This window comes from Heterodontus francisci, unplaced genomic scaffold (assembly GCF_036365525.1).
Source record: "Heterodontus francisci isolate sHetFra1 unplaced genomic scaffold, sHetFra1.hap1 HAP1_SCAFFOLD_51_2, whole genome shotgun sequence".
Classification (NCBI taxonomy): domain Eukaryota; kingdom Metazoa; phylum Chordata; class Chondrichthyes; order Heterodontiformes; family Heterodontidae; genus Heterodontus; species Heterodontus francisci.
Genome location: NW_027141369.1, coordinates 15731 through 30347, shown reverse-complemented (window position 1 = coordinate 30347; position 14617 = coordinate 15731). Strand labels below are relative to the sequence as shown.

The following is a 14617-nucleotide window of genomic DNA, read 5'->3' as shown; positions in this document are numbered from 1 at the left end:
ATAGTGACATGTGTGAGGTGATGTATTTTGGCATAAGGAATAGGGAGAGGCAATATATACTTAATGGCACAGTTCTAAAGAGTGTACTGGAATAGAGGGACTTGGGGTTCATGTGCATCAATCTTTGAAGGAGGCAAGTCATATTGCGAGAGTGGTTCGCAAAGCATATGGGATCTTGGGCTTCATAAATAGAGGCATTGAGTACAAAAGCAGGGAAGTTATGCTGAACCATTATAAAACTCTGGTTAGGCCCCAATTGGAGTGTTGCTTCCAGTTCTGCTCAGCAGACTTTGGAAAGAATGTGAGGGTCCTTGAGAGGACGCAGAGGCGATTTACCAGAATGGATCCAGGGATGGGGGATTTTAGTTACAAGGTTCGGTTGGAAAAGCTAGGATTATTCTGCCTTTCTCAAAGGAGATTGAGTGGAGAATTGATAGAGGTGTATAACACCTCTAGAGAACAGGCCATCCTGGACTGGGTATTGTGTAATGAGAAAGGATTAGTTAACAACCTTGTTGTGTGGGGTCCCTTGGGGAAGTGCGTCCATAATATGATAAAATTCTTCATTAAGATGGAGAGTGAGAGAGTTGATTCCGAGACTCGGGTCCTGAATCTAAACAAAGAAAACTATGAAGGTATGAGGCGGGAGTTGGCGATGATAGATTGGGGAACGTTACTGAAAGGGTTGACAGTGGATAGGCAATGGCTAGCATTTAAAGAGCGCATGGATGAATTACAACAATTGTTCATTCCTGTCTGTGCAAAAGTAAAACAGGAAGGGTGGCTCAACTGTGGTTACAAAAGAAATTAAGGAAAGTATTAGATCCAAGGAGGAGAAATATAAAATGGCCAGAACAAGCAGCAAACCCGAAGATTGTGAGGAGTTTGGAATTTAGCAGAGGAGGACAAAAGGATTGATTAAGAAGGGGGAAATAGAGTATGAGAGTAAGCTAGCAGAGAACATAACAACTGACTGTAAAAGCTTCTATAGATATGTGTAGAGAAAAAGATTAGTGAAGACAAATGTGGGCCCCTTACAGCCAGAAACGGGGGAATTTATAATGGGGAACAAAGAAATGGCAGACCAATTAAATACATACTTTGGATCTGTCTTCACAAAGGAGGATACAAATTATCTCCCAGAAATGTTGGGGAACATAGGGTCTAGTGAGAAGGAGGAACTGTATGAAATCAGTATTAGTAGGGAATGTTTGGGAAATTGATGGGATTGAAGGCCGAAAAATCCCCAGGGCCTGATAATCTACATCCCAGAGTACTTAAGGAAGTGGCCCTTGAAATAGCAGATGCATTTCTGGTCTTTTTTCAAAATTCTATCGACTCTGGAACAGTTCCAATGGATTGGACGGTAGTTAATGTAACTCCACTATTTAAAAAAAGAGGCAGAAAGAAAACAGCGAATTATATACCGGTTTGGCTGACATCAGTCGTGGGGGAAATGCTGGAGTCCATTATAAAAGATGTAATAGCAGAGTGCAATAATAACTCGTCTCCACTCCTAGTATTTATAAATCCCACACGTTCACTATAATGTGAACAATTATTTCCTGTTGTGTCTCACTCAGATTGATAAACTTCACTGTATTGGAGTGAGGTGACATCTACTGGCGGGAAGCAAGAACTGCAAATAAGCAGCAGAAACTCCACAGTCTGTCAGGGTTAAAGAAACATTGCAAGGTGAGGAAACAGCGAAGTGGTTTGATTGGGCAGATGGAGACATGATTCCACTTGTGGTGGTGTCTGAAGCAAAGGCCAGAAATACAAAATTGTCATTAATAAAAGAAATGAGGAATTCATGAAAAATGTAGTAACGTAGTGAATGGTTAGAATGTGGATAGAATAGAAAGTGAGATTGGATGGACAGAAGCAGTCTGAAAGGATGGCTGAAACAAAAGGTGAGTGCCCTGAAATGTTAACTGTGTTTCTCACAGCACAGATGCTGCCAGAGCTGCTGAACATTTCCAGCACTTTCTGTTTTTATTTCCGCATTTGCAGGATGTTGCTTTGATCTGAAAAAAAATGAATGATTGGCTGGGGGGTTCCAGTGAAATTCCACAGCAGCTAATAAAGCTTGACTTGTCAGTGGCTCGTTGGTCTAGGGGTATGATTTTCGCTTAGGGAGTATGGTTAATTAACATGCGAGAGATCCCGGGTTCAAGTCCCGGACGAGCCCTGGTCTGGTGGCATTTTTAGATTAAGGTTATCTATTGGTTTCAGCCTTGCAGAAGGTGGAATTGACTTCCATGCGGAGCTGGCTTGAGGACCAGACAACTGGATTCAAAGAGCTTGTCGACAAAATTGCAATTAACTAAATGGACAGATAGCCAAGTGGGAATACGAAGTTGTTGCTGCAATAGTGAACTGTCTCCAAAAACAACAGGACTGGTTTCTGGAATGGAATTCTTCAGTGTTTCTGTTGTTTGGCTTGCATTGACTCATCGATTTTCTTGTTTTTCACTTTGTCGATGCCTTTGAATAATTGTGGATCCTTCTTGAGGGTGTCTTCTTTCACCAGGTCGTTCTGACCTCTGATGATGTTGATTGTAATCAGCTTCAACTCGCTGATAGTTTTGGAAGAGAGCAGATTTCCTTTGCTTGAGTCTACAACATGGAACTCAGTCTGACATGTGGACCCATGGGAGGATTTGAATGCCATCCCTGCGTTGGAGTTGCATCCATCCAATAAGAGACCGAGTAGAAGTGACAGTTCTGTCAGTCGAATATGAGACTTTTAATGGCAGGGTTGTGAGTTTGAGTGCCATTCTGTTTTTCCCTTTTGTAAGGCTTCATGAGCAGAGAGTACAGGGAGTGTTTGAAATGAGCAAGTCTCGCTTTGATTCAGGACTCTTACCTCTCAGCAGCATCTCACTATGAAAGATTGAATTTGATCTCATTTCATTCTCAGCTCGGGGTCTGTGCGGCTCAGTGGCACTTCTGGCTGTCTCCCGCTTCACAATCCATCAGTACTGAGAAAGCAATGGGGAATATTACTCACATGTTGTGTTCTTTAATTTTTTGGAAAACTTGAACGTATGTATTTTATTCCAAAACAAAGACACCAAGCCACTGTCATTGTAGGGCTGAAATAGCTCAGTTGGGAGAGCGTGAGACTGAAAATCTAAAAGTCCCTGGTTCAATCCCGGGTTTCAGCAATTTTGCTTCCTTATGCGTCCCTTGCCTTGGTTCTGATTTTCCGGTTGCACAATTTACTTTGAAATTATTTACCAAGCACCAGTGGATTGAATTTGAGAAACAACACAGAGTCATTTACAGCACAGAAGGTGGTCGTTTGGCCTATCACGTCCATGCTGGCTCTCCCCGGAGCAATCTAGTCAGTTCCACTCACCAGCTCGATCCCTTTCCTCCTGCAAGTTTCTTTCCTTCAAGTATCCATCTAATTTCCTTTTCAAATCATTGATTGTCTCTGCTTCCACCACACTCGTGTGCCAAGACATTACCACCCACAACATAAAAAATCCCACCTCATCAAGGATGGGAAATACTTACATCTTCTCTATTTGCTTATTCTCTATTTCTATGAGAATAGACTGACAGTCAACATGAAAGGAAACCCAAAAATCTTCGAGCAGCATGTAAATGATAAGTGGGTAGTAAGAGGTTGAGTCGGGCCTATGAGGGACAAAAAGGATAATATAAGCTTAGAGGTGCAGGGCAATGTTAATCTACTTAATGAGTACTTTGTATCAGTGATCACTAAGGATGTGGAATTTGACAAAATATCAGTCGAAGTGAAGAGAGTAGAGTCAATGGAGATGGTACAAATTGAGAGAGGGAGGTACTAAAAATGCTGGCTGTGCTTAGGGAAGATAAAACACCTGGTCCGGATGGCTCACATCCCAGGTTGCGAAAGGAAATGCGGATGCAGATAACGGAAGGGCTTGCTATAATCTTCCAATCTTCCCTGGATACGGGGGAGGTGCCAGAGGATTAAACAGTGGCAAATGCGACACCCTTATTCAAGAAAGGGTGTAAGGACAGTCCGGGTAACTACAGGCTAGTTAGATTAACAGCAGCGGTGGGTAAGGTTTTGAAAGAATAATCAGGGTAAAAAATCAACAGTCACTTGGGGAGGTTTGAGTTAATTAAGGAGAGTGAGCATGGATTTATAAATGGGAGTTCATGCTTGACTAATCTAACTTCATTTTTTGATGAACTAACAGAGCAGGTTGATGAAGGGAATGCAGTGGATGTTGTTTATATGGATTTTAAGGAAGCGTTTGACAAGGTACCACATAAAAGGGCGGTTAACAAAATTGAGGTTCGTGGTATAGGAGGGTCAGTGTCCAATTGGATAGAAAATTGGTTTAAGGACAGAAAACAGCGAGTCTTATTAAATGGTTCTTTGTCAGACTGGAGGATAGTCGACAGTGGTGTTCCCCAAGGGTCAGTGCTAGAACCACTGCTTTTTTTGCTCAAGATAAGTGACTTGGATCTTGGAATACAGAGTAGAATCTCAAAATATGCCGATGACACCAAACCTGGAGGAGCGGCAAACAGTGAGGATGATATGAACTGCCTGCAACAGGACAGTGATAGGCTAGCAGAATGGGCAGACAGGTGGCAGATGGAAGTTAATAGTGACAAGTGTGAGGTGATGTATTTTGGCATAAGGAATAGGGAGAGGCAATATATACTTAATGGCACAGTTCTAAAGAGTGTACTGGAATAGAGGGACTTGGGGTTCATGTGCATCAATCTTTGAAGGAGGCAAGTCATATTGCGAGAGTGGTTCGCAAAGCATATGGGATCTTGGGCTTCATAAATAGAGGCATTGAGTACAAAAGTAGGGAAGTTATGCTGAACCATTATAAAACTCTGGTTAGGCCCCAATTGGAGTGTTGCTTCCAGTTCTGCTCAGCAGACTTTGGAAAGAATGTGAGGGTCCTTGAGAGGACGCAGAGGCGATTTACCAGAATGGATCCAGGGAAGGGGGATTTTAGTTACAAGGTTCGGTTGGAAAAGCTAGGATTATTCTGCCTTTCTCAAAGGAGATTGAGTGGAGAATTGATAGAGGTGTATAACACCTCTAGAGAACAGGCCATCCTGGACTGGGTATTGTGTAATGAGAAAGGATTAGTTAACAATCTTGTTGTGTGGGGTCCCTTGGGGAAGTGCGCCCATAATATGATAAAATTCTTCATTAAGATGGAGAGTGAGAGAGTTGATTCCGAGACTCGGGTCCTGAATCTAAACAAAGAAAACTATGAAGGTATGAGGCGGGAGTTGGCGATGATAGATTGGGGAACGTTCCTTAAAGGGTTGACAGTGGATAGGCAATGGCTAGCATTTAAAGAGCGCATGGATGAATTACAACAATTGTTCATTCCTGTCTGTGTAAAAGTAAAACAGGAAGGGTGGCTCAACTGTGGCTTACAAAAGAAATTAAGGAAAGTATTAGATCCAAGGAGGAGAAATATAAAATGGCCAGAACAAGCAGCAAACCTGAAGATTGTGAGCAGTTTGGAATTTAGCAGAGGAGGACAAAAGGATTGATTAAGAAGGGGGAAATAGAGTTTGAGAGTAAGCTAGCAGAGAACATAAAAACTGACTGTAAAAGCTTCTATAGATATGTGTAGAGAAAAAGATTAGTGAAGACAAATGTGGGCCCCTTACAGTCAGAAACGGGGGAATTTATAATGGGGAACAAAGAAATGGCAGACCAATTAAATACATACTTTGGATCTGTCTTCACAAAGGAGGATACAAATTATCTCCCAGAAATGTTGGGGAACATAGGGTCTAGTGAGAAGGAGGAACTGGATGAAATCAGTATTCGTAGGGAATGTTTGGGAAATTGATGGGATTGAAGGCCGATAAATCCCCAGGGCCTGATAATCTACATCCCAGAGTACTTAAGGAAGTGGCCCTTGAAATAGCAGATGCATTTCTGGTCTTTTTTCAAAATTCTATCGACTCTGGAACAGTTCCAATGGATTGGACGGTAGTTAATGTAACTCCACTATTTAAAAAAAGAGGCAGAAAGAAAACAGCGAATTATATACCGGTTTGGCTGACATCAGTCGTGGGGGAAATGCTGGAGTCCATTATAAAAGATGTAATAGCAGAGTGCAATAATAACTCGTCTCCACTCCTAGTATTTATAAATCCCACACGTTCACTATAATGTGAACAATTATTTCCTGTTGTGTCTCACTCAGATTGATAAACTTCACTGTATTGGAGTGAGGTGACATCTACTGGCGGGAAGCAAGAACTGCAAATAAGCAGCAGAAACTCCACAGTCTGTCAGGGTTAAAGAAACATTGCAAGGTGAGGAAACAGCGAAGTGGTTTGATTGGGCAGATGGAGACATGATTCCACTTGTGGTGGTGTCTGAAGCAAAGGCCAGAAATACAAAATTGTCATTAATAAAAGAAATGAGGAATTCATGAAAAATGTAGTAATGTAGTGAATGGTTAGAATGTGGATAGAATAGAAAGTGAGATTGGATGGACAGAAGCAGTCTGAAAGGATGGCTGAAACAAAAGGTGAGTGCCCTGAAACGTTAACTGTGTTTCTCACAGCACAGATGCTGCCAGAGCTGCTGAACATTTCCAGCACTTTCTGTTTTTATTTCCGCATTTGCAGGATGTTGCTTTGATCTGAAAAAAAATGAATGATTGGCTGGGGGGTTCCAGTGAAATTCCACAGCAGCTAATAAAGCTTGACTTGTCAGTGGCTCGTTGGTCTAGGGGTATGATTTTTCGCTTAGGGAGTATGGTTAATTAACATGCGAGAAATCCCAGGTTCAAGTCCCGGACGAGCCCTGGTCTGGTGGCATTTTTAGATTAAGGTTATCGATTGGTTTCAGCCTTGCAGAAGGTGGAATTGACTTCCATGCGGAGCTGGCTTGAGGACCAGACAACTGGATTCAAAGAGCTTGTCGACAAAATTGCAATTAACTAAATGGACAGATAGCCAAGTGGGAATATAAAGTTGTTGCTGCAATTGTGAACTGTCTCCAAAAACAACAGGACTGGTTTCTGGAATGGAATTCTTCAGTGTTTCTGTTGTTTGGCTTGCATTGACTCATCGATTTTCTTGTTTTTCACTTTGTCGATGCCTTTGAATAATTGTGGATCCTTCTTCAGGGTGCCTTCTTTCACCAGGTAGTTCTGACCTCTGATGATGTTGATTGTAATCAGCTTCAACTCGCTGATAGTTTTGGAAGAGAGCAGATTTCCTTTGCTTGAGTCTACAACATGGAACTCAGTCTGACATGTGGACCCATGTGAGGATTTGAATGCCATCCCTGCGTTGGAGTTGCATCCATCCAATAAGAGACCGAGTAGAAGTGACAGTTCTGTCAGTCGAATATGAGACTTTTAATGGCAGGGTTGTGAGTTTGAGTGCCATTCTGTTTTTCCCTTTTGTAAGGCTTCATGAGCAGAGAGTACAGGGAGTGTTTGAAATGAGCAAGTCTCGCTTTGATTCAGGACTCTTACCTCTCAGCAGCATCTCACTATGAAAGATTGAATTTGATCTCATTTCATTCTCAGCTCGGGGTCTGTGCGGCTCAGTGGCACTTCTGGCTGTCTCCCGCTTCACAATCCATCAGTACTGAGAAAGCAATGGGGAATATTACTCACATGTTGTGTTCTTTAATTTTTTGGAAAACTTGAACGTATGTATTTTATTCCAAAACAAAGACACCAAGCCACTGTCATTGTAGGGCTGAAATAGCTCAGTTGGGAGAGCGTGAGACTGAAAATCTAAAAGTCCCTGGTTCAATCCCGGGTTTCAGCAATTTTGCTTCCTTATGCGTCCCTTGCCTTGGTTCTGATTTTCCGGTTGCACAATTTACTTTGAAATTATTTACCAAGCACCAGTGGATTGAATTTGAGAAACAACACAGAGTCATTTACAGCACAGAAGGTGGTCGTTTGGCCTATCACGTCCATGCTGGCTCTCCCCGGAGCAATCTAGTCAGTTCCACTCACCAGCTCGATCCCTTTCCTCCTGCAAGTTTCTTTCCTTCAAGTATCCATCTAATTTCCTTTTCAAATCATTGATTGTCTCTGCTTCCACCACACTCGTGTGCCAAGACATTACCACCCACAACATAAAAAATCCCACCTCATCAAGGATGGGAAATACTTACATCTTCTCTATTTGCTTATTCTCTATTTCTATGAGAATAGACTGACAGTCAACATGAAAGGAAACCCAAAAATCTTCGAGCAGCATGTAAATGATAAGTGGGTAGTAAGGGGTTGAGTCGGGCCTATGAGGGACAAAAAGGATAGTATAAGCTTAGAGGTGCAGGGCAATGTTAATCTACTTAATGAGTACTTTGTATCAGTGATCACTAAGGATGTGGAATTTGACAAAATATCATTCGAAGTGAAGAGAGTAGAGTCAATGGAGATGGTACAAATTGAGAGAGGGAGGTACTAAAAAGGCTGGCTGTGCTTAGGGAAGATAAAACACCTGGTCCGGATGGCTCACATCCCAGGTTGCGAAAGGAAATGCGGATGCAGATAACGGAAGGGCTTGCTATAATCTTCCAATCTTCCCTGGATACGGGGGAGGTGCCAGAGGATTAAACAGTGGCAAATGCGACACCCTTATTCAAGAAAGGGTGTAAGGACAGTCCGGGTAACTACAGGCTAGTTAGATTAACAGCAGCGGTGGGTAAGGTTTTGAAAGAATAATCAGGGTAAAAAATCAACAGTCACTTGGGGAGGTTTGAGTTAATTAAGGAGAGTGAGCATGGATTTATAAATGGGAGTTCATGCTTGACTAATCTAACTGCATTTTTTGATGAACTAACAGAGCAGGTTGATGAAGGGAATGCAGTGGATGTTGTTTATATGGATTTTAAGGAAGCGTTTGACAAGGTACCACATAAAAGGGCGGTTAACAAAATTGAGGTTCGTGGTATAGGAGGGTCAGTGTCCAATTGGATAGAAAATTGGTTTAAGGACAGAAAACAGCGAGTCTTATTAAATGGTTCTTTGTCAGACTGGAGGATAGTCGACAGTGGTGTTCCCCAAGGGTCAGTGCTAGAACCACTGCTTTTTTTGCTCAAGATAAGTGACTTGGATCTTGGAATACAGAGTAGAATCTCAAAATATGCCGATGACAACAAACCTGGAGGAGCGGCAAACAGTGAGGATGATATGAACTGCCTGCAACAGGACAGTGATAGGCTAGCAGAATGGGCAGACAGGTGGCAGATGGAATTTAATAGTGACAAGTGTGAGGTGATGTATTTTGGCATAAGGAATAGGGAGAGGCAATATATACTTAATGGCACAGTTCTAAAGAGTGTACTGGAATAGAGGGACTTGGGGTTCATGTGCATCAATCTTTGAAGGAGGCAAGTCATATTGCGAGAGTGGTTCGCAAAGCATATGGGATCTTGGGCTTCATAAATAGAGGCATTGAGTACAAAAGCAGGGAAGTTATGCTGAACCATTATAAAACTCTGGTTAGGCCCCAATTGGAGTGTTGCTTCCAGTTCTGCTCAGCAGACTTTGGAAAGAATGTGAGGGTCCTTGAGAGGACGCAGAGGCGATTTACCAGAATGGATCCAGGGAAGGGGGATTTTAGTTACAAGGTTCGGTTGGAAAAGCTAGGATTATTCTGCCTTTCTCAAAGGAGATTGAGTGGAGAATTGATAGAGGTGTATAACACCTCTAGAGAACAGGCCATCCTGGACTGGGTATTGTGTAATGAGAAAGGATTAGTTAACAATCTTATTGTTCCCTTGGGGAAGTGCGCCCGTAATATGATAAAATTCTTCATTAAGTTGGAGTTGATTCCGAGACTCGGGTCCTGAATCTAAACAAAGAAAACTATGAAGGTATGAGGCGGGAGTTGGCTATGATAGATTGGGGAACGTTACGTAAAGAGTTGACAGTGGATAGGCAATGGCTAGCATTTAAAGAGCGCATGGATGAATTACAACAATTGTTCATTCCTGTCTGTGCAAAAGTAAAACAGGAAGGGTGGCTCAACTGTGGCTTACAAAAGAAATTAAGGAAAGTATTAGATCCAAGGAGGAGAAATATAAAATGGCCAGAACAAGCAGCAAACCTGAAGATTGTGAGCAGTTTGGAATTTAGCAGAGGAGGACAAAAGGATTGATTAAGAAGGGGGAAATAGAGTATGAGAGTAAGCTAGCAGAGAACATAAAAACTGACTGTAAAAGCTTCTATAGATATGTGTAGAGAAAAAGATTAGTGAAGACAAATGTAGGCCCCTTGCAGTCAGAAACGGGGGAATTTATAATGGGGAACAAAGAAATGGCAGACCAATTAAATACATACTTTGGATCTGTCTTCACAAAGGAGGATACAAATTATCTCCCAGAAATGTTGGGGAACATAGGGTCTAGTGAGAAGGAGGAACTGTATGAAATCAGTATTAGTAGGGAATGTTTGGGAAATTGATGGGATTGAAGGCCGATAAATCCCCAGGGCCTGATAATCTACATCCCAGAGTACTTAAGGAAGTGGCCCTTGAAATAGCAGATGCATTTCTGGTCTTTTTTCAAAATTCTATCGACTCTGGAACAGTTCCAATGGATTGGACGGTAGTTAATGTAACTCCACTATTTAAAAAAAGAGGCAGAAAGAAAACAGCGAATTATATACCGGTTAGCCTGACATCAGTCGGGGGGAAAATGCTGGAGTCCATTATAAAAGATGTAATAGCAGAGTGCAATAATAACTCGTCTCCACTCCTCGTATTTCTAAATCCCACACATTCACTATAATGTGAACAATTATTTCCTGTTGTGTCTCTCTCAGATTTGTAAACTTCACTGTATTGGAGTGAGGTGACATCTACTGGCGGGAAGCAAGAACTGCAATTAAGCAGCAGAAACTCCACAGTCTGTCAGGGTTAAAGAAACATTGCAATGTGAGGATGCAGCGAAGTGGTTTGATTGGGTAGATGGAGACATGATTCCACTTGTGGTGGTGTCTGAAGCAAAGGCCAGAAATACAAAATTGTCATTAATAAAAGAAATGAGGAATTCATGAAAAATGTAGTAACGTAGTGAATGGTTAGAATGTGGATAGAATAGAAAGTGAGATTGAATGGACAGAAGCAGTCTGAAAGGATGGCTGAAACAAAAGGTGAGTGCCCTGAAACGTTAACTGTGTTTCTCACAGCACAGTTGCTGCCAGAGCTGCTGAACATTTCCAGCACTTTCTGTTTTTATTTCCGCATTTGCAGGATGTTGCTTTGATCTGAAAAAAATGGATGATTGCCTGGGGGGGTTCCAGTGAAATTCCACAGCAGCTAATAAAACTCGACTTGTTAGTGGCTCGTTGGTCTAGGAGTATGATTCTCGCTTAGGGTGTATAGTTAATTAACATACGAGAGATCCTGGGTTCAAGTCCCGGACGAGCCATGGTCTGCTGGCATTTTTAGATTAAGGTTATCTATTGGTTTCAGCCTTGCAGAAGGTGGAATTGACTTCCATGCAGAGCTGGCTTGAGGACCAGACAACTGGATTCAAACAGCTTGTCGAAAAAATTGCAATTAACTAGATGGACAGATAGCCAAGTGGGAATATAAAGTTGTTGCTGCAATTGTGACCTGACTCCAAAAACAACTGGACTGGAATGGAATGGAATTCTTCAGTGTTTCTATTGTTTGGCTTGCATTGACTCATCGATTTTCTTGTTTTTCACTTTGTCGATGCCTTTGAATAATTGTGGATCCTTCTTCAGGGTGTCTTCTTTCACCAGGTAGTTCTGACCTCTGATGATGTTGATTGTAATCAGCTTCAACTCGCTGATAGTTTTGGAAGTGAGCAGATTTCCTTTGCTTGAGTCTACAACATGGAACTCAGTCTGACATGTGGACCCATGTGAGGATTTGAATGCCATCCCTGCGTTGGAGTTGCATCCATCCAATAAGAGACCGAGTAGAAGTGACAGTTCTGTCAGTCGAATATGAGACTTTTAATGGCAGGGTTGTGAGTTTGAGTGCCATTCTGTTTTTCCCTTTTGTAAGGCTTCATGAGCAGAGAGTACAGGGAGTGTTTGAAATGAGCAAGTCTCGCTTTGATTCAGGACTCTTACCTCTCAGCAGCATCTCACTATGAAAGATTGAATTTGATCTCATTTCATTCTCAGCTCGGGGTCTGTGCGGCTCAGTGGCACTTCTGGCTGTCTCCCGCTTCACAATCCATCAGTACTGAGAAAGCAATGGGGAATATTACTCACATGTTGTGTTCTTTAATTTTTTGGAAAACTTGAATGTATGTATTTTCTTCCAAAACAAGGACACCAAGCCACTATTAATGTAGGGCTGAAATAGCTCAGTTGGGAGAGCGTTAGACTGAAGATCTAAAAGTCCCAGGTTTCAGCAGTTTTGCTTCCTCATGCGTCCCTTGCCTTGGTTCTGATTTTCCGGTTGCACAATTTACATTGAAATTATTTACCAAGCACCAGTGGATTGAATTTGAGAAACAACACAGAGTCATTTACAGCACAGAAGGTGGTCGTTTGGCCTATCACGTCCATGCTGGCTCTCCCCGGAGCAATCTAGTCAGTTCCACTCAACTCCTCGATCCCTTTCCTCCTGCAAGTTTTTTCCTTCAAGTATCCATCCAATTTCCTTTTCAAATCATTGATTGTCTCTGCTTCCACCACACTCGTGGGCCAAGTCATTACCACCCACAACAAAAGAAAGTTCCACCTCATCAAGGATGGGAAATACTTACATCTTCTATATTTGCTTATTCTCTATTTCTATGAGAATAGACTGGCAGTCAACATGAAAGGAAACCCAAAAATCTTCGAGCAGCATGTAAATGATAAGTGGGTAGTAAGAGGTTGAGTCGGGCCTATTAGGGACAAAAAGGATAATATAAGCTTAGAGGTGCAGGGCAATGTTAATCTACTTAATGAGTACTTTGTATCAGTGATCACTAAGGAAGTGGAATTTGACAAAATATCAGTCGAAGTGAAGAGAGTAGAGGCAATGGAGAGGGTACAAATTGAGAGAGGGAGGTACTAAAAAGGCTGGCTGTGCTTAGGGTAGATAAATCACCTGGTCTGGATGGCTGGCATCCCAGGTTGCGAAAGGAAATGCGGATGCAGATAATGGAAGAGTTTGCCATAATCTTCCAATCTTCCCTGGATACGGGGGAGGTGCCAGGAGTAAACAGTGGCAAATGCGACGCCCTTATTCAAGAAAGGGTGTAAGGACAGTCCGGCTAACAACAGGCTAGTTAGATTAACAGCAGCGGTGGGTAAGGTTTTAGAAAGAATAATCAGGGTAAAAAATCAACAGTCACTTGGAGAGGCTTGAGTTAATTAAGTAGAGTGAGCATGGATTTATAAATGGGAGTTCATGCTTGACTAATCGAACTGCATTTTTTGATGAGCTAACAGAGCAGCTTGCTAAAGGGAATGCAGTGGATGTTGTTTATATGGATTTTAAGGAAGCGTTTGACAAGCGTTTAAAAGTGGGGTTTACAAAATTGAGGTTCGTGGTATAGGAGGGTCAGTGTCCAATTGGATAGAAAATTGGTTTAAGGACAGAAAACAGGGACTCTTATTAAATGATTCTTTGTCAGACTGGAGGATAGTCGACAGTGGTGTTCCCCAAGGGTCAGTGCTAGAACCACTGCTTTTTTTGCTAAAGATAAATGACTTGGATCTTGGAATATTGAGTAAAATCTCAAAATATCCCGATGACAACAAAGTTGGAGGAGTGGCAAACAGTGAGGATGATATGACTGCCTGCAACAGGACAATGATAGGCTAGCAGAATGGGCAGACAGGTGGCAGATGGAATTTAATAGTGACAAGTGTGAGGTGATGTATTTTGGCATAAGGAATAGGGAGAGGCAATATTTACTTAATGGCACAGTTCTAAAGAGTGTACTGGAATAGAGGGACTTGGGGTTCATGTGCATCAATCTTTGAAGGTGGCAAGACATATTGCGAGAGTGGTCAGCAAAGCATATGGGATCTTGGGCTTGAAAAAAAGAGGCATTGAGTACAAAGCAGGGAAGTTATGCTGAACCATTATGAAGCTCTGGTTAGGCCCCAGTTGGAGTGTTGCTTCCAGTTTTGCTTACCACACTTAAGAAAGAATGTGAGCGTCCTTGAGAGGATGCAGAGGAAATTCACCAGAATGCATCCAGGGATGGAGGATTTTAGTTACAATGTTAGGTTGGAAAAGCTAGGGTTGTTCTACCTGCATCAAAGGAGAGTGAGGTGAGAATTGATAGATGTGTTTTCGGTTATGACAGTTTTAAGTAAGTTGGCAAGGAAACATTGTTCCGGTTAACTATTGGTACAAGGACTAGGGGACACAGATTGAAGGTTTTGGACAGGAGGTACAGGGGGAATGTGCGCAAGAACTTTCTTACACTGATTGGTGATGATCTGTAACTCGCTGCCCACGAGGGCGGTGGAAATGGAGACAATCGAGGATGACAAAATGAATTTGAATGGGCACTTGAATGAAATAATTTTACAGGGCTATGGGGATCGAGCAGACAAGTAATAACTCGTCTCCACTCCTAGTATTTCTAAATCCCACACATACACTATAATGTGAACAATTCTTTCCTGTTGTGTCTTTCTCAGATTTGTAAACTTCA

The 14617-nt window shown here is 42.1% G+C and overlaps 3 non-coding genes across 3 annotated transcripts; all 3 read left to right on the top strand.

Moving 5' to 3' along the window:
* Positions 1-2102: 2102 nt before the first annotated feature.
* Positions 2103-2191, top strand: trnap-agg (transfer RNA proline (anticodon AGG)). The gene is given in 2 exon segments: positions 2103-2138; positions 2156-2191. It is a non-coding gene; the product is annotated as a tRNA-Pro (tRNA).
* A 906-nt stretch (positions 2192-3097) lies between these two features.
* Positions 3098-3170, top strand: trnaf-gaa (transfer RNA phenylalanine (anticodon GAA)). The gene has a single exon. It is a non-coding gene; the product is annotated as a tRNA-Phe (tRNA).
* A 4542-nt stretch (positions 3171-7712) lies between these two features.
* Positions 7713-7785, top strand: trnaf-gaa (transfer RNA phenylalanine (anticodon GAA)). The gene has a single exon. It is a non-coding gene; the product is annotated as a tRNA-Phe (tRNA).
* The last annotated feature ends 6832 nt before the right edge of the window (positions 7786-14617 follow it).